General features: G+C 38.9%; 1 protein-coding gene across 1 annotated transcript in view; it reads right to left on the bottom strand.

The window, feature by feature from the left end:
* LOC109466905 (extensin-like) overlaps positions 1–2,413 on the bottom strand; it is a gene marked incomplete at its 3' end in the record, with an annotated part of 12,074 nt that extends 9,661 nt beyond the window's left edge. Inside the window, exon 1 of the mRNA XM_019764771.1 lies at positions 2,349–2,413. The remainder of the gene's footprint in view (positions 1–2,348) is intronic.
* Between the last annotated feature and the right edge of the window lie 5,855 nt (positions 2,414–8,268).

Genomic DNA, 8,268 nt, shown 5'->3' with positions numbered 1-8,268 from the left:
AACATCAGGTGGGATGTTACAGCAGCTATTTATGGTTTTGGTTTTTAGTTTTAGTTCTTATTGTCCAAACAGTCAAGTCAAGTCAATCTTTATTGCACAACAATTCTAACGGGTACAATACATGGCAAAGTCTTCAGTATTACATATCTATCTAAAATCTACTCTCACGTCTACAGTGACTACAAGTTCTATGTATCGAAAATAACATACTATTTCAAAAAGGTAATATAGTACATGTATGTATATGGAGCATGGCTTACATGATAATGTACATGTCTTGAGTTCTATATATGACTGTACAAACTAGAGTGTACATCAGTTGGCGGATATAATATGATTTCTTTTATCTAAAGCTTCGGATATATACTGGCCTATATACAGGGAAGTTTCGTCGGAACATGACATGAGTAGAGTAAAAGTATCTGAGATTGTTTTAGGTAATGTTATATGTGCCTCGTTGGCATGGTGATCACATTCATAAGTGTTTCTCTTTCTTCAGTACCCGTGGAGTCACAGCCTTTATACGGCTGAATTGATGCAGGGTGTCACATAATAATCAATACAAATCACAACAATCAAATACATGTAATACACGACACACATATTTGATCCACATATTTTTTGTGGAACTGTCACAAGGGCCAATCAGCGCCACAAGGTGACCTCATTACGACTTTCCCTAACCGAACTTAGGTACCCATTTCACACCTGGGTGGAGTGAGGAAGTGTTACATGTAAGTGCCTAGTACTGTGTATACTAGTACTTCAACAGAGTATACCTCCAAGCAGATTTACTAGTAGGGATTGAATCCATGCTTTACAAGTAAAACTAAGAGGTGCTTGTGAAGCATTTAATGAGTGTCTTTTTGCACAATTTTAATACAGTTTGTAGTATAGAGAGAGAAGTCCTGTACTATTAGATTCCAAGACAACTCGGCCCCTGAGATAACTCGGCCCCTGGCCATTCAGGACAACTCGGCACCAACCCCAGGACAAGTCGGCCCCATAATTTCTCAGCAAATAATATGAATTTTGGGTCAAAAAATTGTAACTGTTATCGATCTAGAAGCCTCCTGACTCTGATTTTAACTTTTTTCTGAGACTCAGTGACATACAGTAGTATTTCTTATGGCGACAACGGACTTGGCCTGTGCCGCTAGCGTAACGCCCCTGGCGCTAGCGGCGCTAAGTCGGCGCGGCCCGTCCGAGTAATCTAAAGCGTGCCGAACCAAGAAACGGCTAGACTTACAATTTATATTGATAAAGAGACTTCATGGAATCGTGAAGCATGTAGTGGTAAATGTTCAACGTTCTTTTATAATTGTATCCTCGTATGTTTTCGGCGGGCGGGCATGAAAATACTTAAACATAGTATGACCCCGTGAGTTTACTCGTAATTTAACTCTTTGAGTGGCGCGGTCAAGTCCGTCATCACAAAAAGAATAACATGTCTCAGAAAAGAATGAAGTTAAGATTATTGTCAGGAGGCTACTAATTCTCGGAGCCCAAAATATTGATGATTTGTTGAGAAATAATTTATGGGGCCGACTTGTCCTGGGGTTGGTGCCGAGTTGTCTCAAATGGCCAGGGGCCGAGTTGTCCCAGGTGCCGAGTTGTCCTGACACCTACTATTAGTATTACATATGACTTTTTTTTTTACTATTTTACACGTTTTCCCCTACATTTACTATCACTTCCCTCTTTTACATTTTACAAATTTTAAACATAGATTTAACACTTGTTTATGTCAATATTACATATTAGGTAAATTGTTGCTTTCATCATACCTAAATTTTTTTATGTTAATTTCATCATGTATTATTATGATCATAGGCATTACTCATATTTTTGTTCAAAAGCATAACCGGAGAATATTACTCCAATCACAGAGTCTGTAATGTGAGTCGTTTATGGCTCTACAAAGAGAAAATTAAATCTAAATGATTTACCAAACGACCGTTAGCGCCCCTCCCTATCCACCATACTGGTTTTGAATAAATAAAGAAATGACGATAGATTTATATGCTAGTGAACGTTAGAAATTATCCATACGTATACAACAGAATCAACCTATGTCAAGATACACAACACAATATACGCCTTAGCAGTGTGGTTGAAATTATATATTTTGATACAAGACAACTTTGAAGCCGAAAGATTGTGCCCCCCTCCCCCTTACAAAACCTAGCTATGCCCAACATCGTTTGCATAGCATTAAACTTGCGCGTACAACTGCCTAGCGGGGTTTAGAAGACAACAAACGCCCGTAAAATATCTTAAACGTCATATCTAGATCGTGAAAGACGTAATTTGTGGATAAACGCAGGTGAAAAATCGTTTAACTCACCTGAAAACAGACGCAGCCCCGGTCAAGCCACAGCACTTCGCAGTTGACCCCAAGCGAATCGGGGTCATCCACCTGATTACCCACATAATGCACTGTACGTACGTATGTCAGCCTGACGATCTAAGGCTGTTTTAACGTTTACATTCTAGGACTATCCGATACCAGAGAAAGGGATGTAATTAAATGAATGTTTTTCAAAGAGACATGATTTTAAACGTACATGTATTTTTCATATTAATTAGTTACATATACAACACAAATTAAATACTGACAATACATGTAACTTCAGTTATTTTTGTACACCTAAATCATCACATATGTTCAATTTCGTTTCCGTGCTAGTACTAGTAGCAAAGAGTTGTCATGAGGATCCAGAGATGTAAAATACTGAATATAAACGTAATGTTCATTTTTTTTTTTGCATTTGATGCTTTACGACAAGGATGCAAAAGTGCAAGTATCTTATTTTTTTGACGACAATAAGTCGCACGTTTATAAGTGTAGATGTACTATAGTATTAAAGTTTACTTAGTAAATTCTAAATACGTTATTCTCCATATTGAATGAAAAATCATATCACGCATATACTGTGTCCAAATCGTAATCCATACTATCGCTGATGTCATCATAATAAACGTCGGTAGGGGGCTGAAAAATGCATTCCAGGTAGTTTATTGATTGCAGGTAGTCTAAGAAGTAATCCCACATCGTGAAGGTTTTCTGCAGTTCCCGCACGTGTCGCTGGAGGAACTCCACTCGGTGCTGCAGACGGTAGATTTGTCGGGTGTACAAGTCTGCCATGATGTCTGCGTAGGGTGAGAGAAAGTCAGTTTTCTAATCATCTAATATATAACGCATTACAATTATAGGGAGTGTGTACCAAAGTCCAGTTTTATCGAGTCACACATCGTCACCAAACTCAGGCCACCCAAAAAGATATTCCCATCTTGGCCCTCGGTCAGCTTTAACGAAAACATATTTTGGCGACGTCTGAGGGAGGAGCCTAATGGTACAGTATTGTGTGCAGTTCGCAAGAATTCTGGGGATTGTACAGGGATTTTATTCACAGGCATAATGTCCACAGGAATGTCTCCCAGCTCTGTTTGCTGACGTACTCCTAGAACATTCCACATTCCTGGAAACCTTTCGGGAAAACCTGTCTGCACCAGATGCCCCACTTTCTGTGACCCCGGGGCTCGTTCACTATACCCTCAGGGGAGGAGTGCACTGTTTCTAGACTTAAGGCTTCCTCAAAATCATGAAATGATGGCAGTGCCATGCAAACAATAACCCTAACAGCAACCACCGTCGCCATGGCAATGTATGTTTTCATTACCAGTCTTGTTTTCGAATATCTTGAACCTTTTTACTCTTTCTTAAAAAAAAGAACGTGTAAGAAAGCTTACCGTTTTGTATCACTGGCATCGTTTTGTCAGGAACAGCCTCCCCGCCATTGGTCAACACCTGTCTGATCATGCGCACAAGGTCCGATAGACCCGGCTCCTCTACGTTTTCCCGTCGACTGCTATTCTTGACCTGTGATTGGTCGATATATTAATCAGGTTAAGAGAGTGAAATGGTCATCGATACAGTAATTAATGATGTTCCGTAAAAGGTAGAAATCTCTGACAGGCCCCAATGTTTTGCAGTTGTAAAGGCACTTTACACCTATTTCCACGATGTACTTCATCACTATGTTGAAAATTATCATAGTTTTGGTTGGGGGCGTCCTCTTTGAAATGGGATCCAAAGCTGGAGGTTTTTTGTTTAGCAGAGCCATACCTCGAGCACTGAAACTTAAATAGCCCACAACACTTTAAGAAACTGATAGTTCTTTCTCATGCAAGGCTTACAGTCTAGTTGTATATCACAGTTCTTTTATTCACAACCATTTGTTTACATGAGCCAACGTTTCGATATAACCTGGAATCCATCCGTGAACGCCGTGTCTCCGCTCCGTTCCTCCGCTCTGCCTTCATTTCGATGACCGTCTGTCATCTTCATCATATCAGGGCTAATATGACTGATTTACAGTGCACTGTGCATCAAAGCTACGCATTACTGTAATAATGCAGTTCCAAGCATATGGTGCAAGTCGCATTTCTATGTCACAATGGTTTTACGCTCGAGGCTGCATTATTACAATAACACCTAGCTTTAGTGTACAGTGAACGATGTAACACGTAGCTTCATTACAGAGTGAACCAGCCATATTAACCCTGATGAAGATGACAGAAGGTCATCAAAACGTCGACTCAAAACAAATGGCTGTGAATAGAAGAACTGTACTACTCAATCATTCACCAACCTGATGAGATTTTGTAACAGTCAGCTTATACAATCTGGTCTTACACAGCTTGTACTTACTGTAGAAAAATTGGGTTTTACGCAGAAAGCCAGTTTACTAGTTATACAACTAAACCTACCTGTGAGATTGTATCGTTCAGGATGCCCACAAACAGGTTCATCAGGACGAACAGCAGACACACCACAAACCCGAAGATGTACAGCCGTCCCAGAGTTCCATCTGCCTGGCTGGGAACAGAAAAATAACAACAAAGGTAGAGGATAAAGCCGGGATACTACTACTACCCCATCAGCAATGTGCTGTCTTTGTGGCCAGCAAACAAACAAACAAAACAAACAAACAAACAAATAACGCAGTGTTTATCTAGGTAGACTGAGATTGTAGCTAATTAAATTAAAGATATATCCATTTTTTACTTTGCCTCAAATTCTATACATTCAAGTGGTTCATTTATTTCACACACATGAAAGTGCAGCTTCACACCCAATTGCTACATTGCAGTTGACTACAATGAGGACAATAATTGTAATATCAACAGTAAAATCAAAATACAGTTAAGCACAACATTTGCTGTTTGTAATTTAATAAAATGCGTTACGTTACAATATGGCATTTTCATGTTCATACACTGGGCATTCGATATTTTGAAAGTTTGCGTATTGTTCTCACATTCGTACCAAATACTGTCCTTTCGGGAAAAAAATAATTTTTAAAATTTTTTCGATCGGTTTTGAATTTGGTATTAATTGTACACGTATATAATGCTTACATGATATCATTGAAAGCGATGGATCCAAGCAGCATCCCGAACCCGGTCAGCAGCGCACCAAGCGGACTTTGAAAGTGCTGCAGCGTCGCGCCGAACAGCAGATACCCACAGAACATGAAGGACAGGAACACCAGCAGCACCAGTACGGAGAAAACAACAACCTGCAATTTGAGAGAATTTTCATTTACGACGGATTTTTGCGACATAGAATTCGAAAACTAAACCGTCAAACATGTTGCAAAATGATGCAAAAGAAAACTTAAGTTGGAAGAAGTTGTAGAATTTCAAACTGTATTCGTAATTTCCAACAAAAGAAATTTGACTTAACCAGTCTTTGTCAAAGTATGGCAACCTCAGAAGATTCCCAACACACACATATAGAGTCGTCTGGACATTTGGTCACACAAAAGGAAGCAGGACAAAGCTAGCAGGGACCAGACGGAAGAGGTGTTACAGAGGTCATCTACATCAGGACATTGCAAAAATCCCACAACAAAGACGGGAGGCGCTACAGACTGTTTGCAACTTATAATCTGCTCTTCACGAGTCGTGTGTGTTATCTACGTAACGTGACGTCACAGAAGCGTTGGACTGCTCATTCCCTTAGCCTCCACCACCAGGCCTTTCTACGGGTATACGGATCGTAGAATCCGGCAAAAAAGAGAATCAAATGGGCCAAGGGAGTCCGGCCGCGGGGAGGTAGTTTCTTTCCCTAACTGCGCGGCACAGTCAAACCCCAAGGCGGCCAAACTCCCCCGGCAAATATTCTCCTACATATATAACTGTTATATAATAATTATATAGCCAACGTAGTTAGTCTGGTAGAGACTACATTCCCTGACAAAGACTGGAGTTGTACAGTCAAAACTTTAACTAACTCCAATCTCTTATGTTGGAAATTACAGTTTAAAATTGCTTCATAACACCCAATGTGCAAGAAATGCCCTATAAGAAGGGAAATTACTTTAACATGACCACCCAACGTGCAATGCTGAACGTTTATTCCAACACAAGGGTACTAGTAAAGATCAGATTTTCAAGGACTACTGTCGCCTTCATCAGGATAAGTAAGTGACCAATCACTTCACAACGTAAATCTACAGGCACGTGGTCTTATTTGCATGAGACACAACGGATACATGACGTCAGCAATTTGGTCAAACGTGCCAGGAAGTTTATATCGTCCACCGTCTCTGTTTAGTGATCGCTGGAGTGCCCTGATATATATGGCCACCCGTGTGTTGGAATGAAAGTTCAGCATTGTATTATGGTTACATCAAACACAGATAAACTCCATGGCCATCATACTCCTTTTGCAGACTGAATATTGCTGTAGCCCAAGGTGGCCAAAAGCAAAGTAATAAAGTTCAATCGTTCTAAGAAGGGCATATTAATTGGCCAGAGGTGTTTCCCGGCCATCGGGGGTCCAATTGGCCAATTATATGCCCTTTTTAGGCAGATTTCTACGATTTATTCAGCCTGCAAAAAGGAGTCTTGTGGAGACTAACTCACGTGCTGTGTGGACTGCCGTATGACGTCAGTCAACATGGCGACCGAGCTGGAGAAGGCCAGGAGCTGCAGCAGCCTGACGGTGTTGGTGAACACTGAGCCCGCCAGGAGGTACCACAGCACACGGTCACACAGCGACACCTGGCGGAAACTCAGGAACTGCCCTGATAAAAGTATACGTTACGCCATTTTTAAAATGTATGCTGCTAAGGCCATGTTGATTTGATTATGACATCCTCTGGGAACCCCAAAACTGATGCGAGCGTGCGAATAAAAAAAAAGTTTTGCAAAAAAAAGTTGCTTTCACTATGAAATCTACGTGGTCGTGAAGGTTGAACAAATGGCACAGAATATGTTATGGCGAATAATCTACTCTTCGAATTCATTTCTTTACATTTTTGTCTTTTTTCCTTTGATTTTTGCATTCTACGACATTGGTATCGTTTCTAAATGTTTTCCTTGCAACTTATGGTATATTTTTGCTCATTTAGCAACTGTTTTGCACGATTTTCAGTATGGTTGAAAACTTCTTTTTTTTTGGAAACGGCCGAAAATTCATGCGCGCGCGGATGTCATCCATATTATCAAATCAACATGGCCTAACGGAGAACAAAGACGAAATTCCAGTAAAGTTTGAACTTTACTGGAATGTCATCTTTTTAAAACTTTACTTATTCATTAATGATTGCTTTTAGACTACTAGTTATTAATAAACAAGTAAACTTAATAGTAATCATTAATTAATAATAAATGAATTATAGCATTTCCGGTTTAAAAAGTTTGTTTTGGGAGGCTGAGGTGTAGCTTTGTCTCTCTGTTTTATAATTTTGGTTTTCATGAGGAGTGGGATATGATTTTGACAGTTGATTGACAGGTAAGTCAAGTCTGAAAGTGATCCAGTTCGTATCGGGTGGGAGTTAGTGGACGGTATGAGGAGGAATTCAGGAATTGAAGACCTGGTTGAATTACACCATTAATTCTCCGACAGTTCAAATACGTGTATACATTCACGAAAGCCCAAAACACTTTTGGCCACCCGAAGGTCATTGATACCCGACGGTCACTAAAACCTAAGAAATATTCCCAAAAGTCTGAAATCTATTATTATTATTATTATTATTATTATTATTATTATTATTATTATTATTATTATTATTATTATTATTATTATTATTATTATTATTATTATTATTATTATTATTATTATTATTATTATTATTATTATTATTATTATTATTATTATTATTATTATTATTATTATTATTATTATTATTATTATTATTATTATTATTATTATTATTATTATTATTATTATTATTATTATTATTATATATA

Source organism: Branchiostoma belcheri, unplaced genomic scaffold (assembly GCF_001625305.1).
Source record: "Branchiostoma belcheri isolate BF01 breed outbred unplaced genomic scaffold, Haploidv18h27 scaffold171, whole genome shotgun sequence".
NCBI classification, from domain to species: domain Eukaryota; kingdom Metazoa; phylum Chordata; class Leptocardii; order Amphioxiformes; family Branchiostomatidae; genus Branchiostoma; species Branchiostoma belcheri.
The sequence above is the reverse complement of the archived record's forward strand: the minus strand, read 5'-3'. Positions and strand labels throughout refer to the sequence as shown.